The sequence below is a fragment of the Aotus nancymaae genome, unplaced genomic scaffold (genome assembly GCF_030222135.1).
Source record: "Aotus nancymaae isolate 86718 unplaced genomic scaffold, 86718_ANA_hifiasm-v0.15.2.pri h1tg000059l, whole genome shotgun sequence".
NCBI lineage: Eukaryota > Metazoa > Chordata > Mammalia > Primates > Aotidae > Aotus > Aotus nancymaae.
This window is the reverse complement of record NW_026988473.1, coordinates 26,055,822-26,058,225: the sequence shown is the minus strand read 5'-3', so window position 1 is coordinate 26,058,225 and position 2,404 is coordinate 26,055,822.

The window sequence follows — 2,404 nt, the reverse complement described above, 5'->3', positions numbered from 1 at the left end:
TTTCTCTAAAGACATGATGCTAATATGAACAGGGGCAGACTAACTTTTTGTCTCTCTAAGCCCAATCCACCAAGCAAAGGAGGACTGTAGATGAATGTTCTCATTCTAAACCTACCTAAGCCTAGGTAATCAAAAGTTCCACAGTTGCATTCACCATGTATTATACAGACATGAGATGACCTTTCACTAAGAACCAGGACATACACCCAGCCCATCCCTGCTCTGAATTGTGTATTTACAAAGGTGCTGGACACACACAGACTTTGAAACAATCATCAGTACAAAGGATTTATAGATAAATTCTTCACTCATATATATCCCCAAACCACACTGAGAAGGAGGAGAAATGCTTCACGACTAGTTATCTAAGTAGGAAAAGAAGGGTTTTCAAAACACCGATCAACATGTCTACTGCATTTAGATGAATAGCCAAAAAATAACATATACATTAAATTACAATACATCTATACACTATTTCACTGAAATTACACCTAGATCCCTACATTATAGCTACACAAAGTGCATAGGCACTGTTCTTCATGCGTGAACCAAGTGTCAGTGTGTACACACAAGAGCTTCATGCTTTGACAGCTAGCTGTACTTGAAAATAGATACAATTATTGCCAGTTGAGGGTACATCTAATCTGTTTGTTTAATGAAGAGCAGGTTCAAATACATACCAATACGCTTTCTATGTAACTGACTACTTTTTAAACCATGATAAAAATACTAGCCCTACCACCATCTCAGAAAGTATGTTTGGTGGAAGGAAGACACCTCGTCTTTGCAGTGGCTATTGTTTTAACTTTTGGGGAAGTTACATAGTCTGTTATTCACCTGAGAACAGAAACTACCTGGGCTGCTTCTAAACAATTTCAGTATGATTGTAATCCCCCATTTCCAGCCCCCAGTGATACAGTATTGCCTCATAGCTGGTTCTAAAGAATTTTTAAACTTTCTTTAAAAATATGTGCTCAATTCACATAACAATGTGACATTTACTACTAATTTTCTAAAGAATTAACTGCAACAAATCTGTCCTGATTTCATCTCTAGCACTCATCCTCAGTCTCTGCTACTCAAAGTTTTCCTAGGCCAATTTTCACATAAACATTTAGGAAGGTATGAAACTTTCTGATCTAGAAATGATCCTACTATTAACACCTTGTCTTTGATAGTCTTAGAGAAAAGCAAAATTAGAATGCTCAGCTGGAAAAACAAGGTCTGGTGTCAAAAATTTTAAAAATCAGCACCATTCCTTGAGTTAAAAAGATGAATTATTTAGATGCATATCCTAACCAGCTAAGGGATTTAAGCAATTCCTTGTTCTTAATGGTTCATTTTGTTTATTGCATCACTAAGGACTGGGTTCTTAAATTTGTCAAATGTGACTATATAGTCAGGAAACAATTGATAGCTCTAAATTGCTGAAGAAACTTCTTGTGCTGTAATTAGTTATCATTCTACATGTCTGGTTATATAGAAAATACTGTAAGAAAATATGTCTGCAAAATTACAGATACCAAATAGATTAATTCAGTCTACACTGAGTTCTTCATAATTTCTGATGAATAGTTACAAACCTATAACATTATTAAAGGATAAATTAATATTAAACATATAATATCCAGGTCTATAAATACATTTTCTAATGCTCTTTATAAATAATAGCAAACAAGCTAGGGGATTTGTTTAAAAAAATGTAAGACTGGGCTGGAGGAATTTGTGGTTTTAGGGTGCAATACTGATCAGAGGGAAATATATTATCCCTGGTAACACAGACTCTTACCAGGAAACCAAAATATATCTGCTGGCAACAAGGTCAAGTTAGATTCACAGTTTGCCAGCTCTCTCCTCAAGCTGTAGAAAACAAATAGAAAAACAATATACAAAAATCCTCAAAAAAGTAGTTTTTTTATATACAAATCTCTATAGTGACCAGATAATCTGATCTGTGTTGTGCAACATGGAGATGCAATGCTGAGGTTTTTCCAAGAGGAGGACGAAGGGAGGGAGTTAAGGTGATTTGTAGAAAAATGTAGACGCCAAAGGATGAGTTTCTATAAGGGAAGTAACTCTTATGGAGTATTAAACCACCAGACAGCCAACTTTCTGATCATGTATCTCAGGGAATTCGCTCCATGAGTCCATGGGGGAGAAACCTCAGAGATGTGCTGGACCAACTTCCTTGGCTAGTGTGTGTATTTGCGCCCCCACCAAAGGCAACAGGCTGTTTCCAGGCAGGCAAAATGGTTGCCATGAGAAGAAATAATGCCCCAGAAGGAGTGAGGCTCTGACTGCATCATCTCCACATCCACAGGAGATGATTACAAGGGTAACAGTCAGTTGTCTGGTTCTAACACTCACCCAAGGATTGGGGGTGTCTCCAGAGGAACCGAGAACC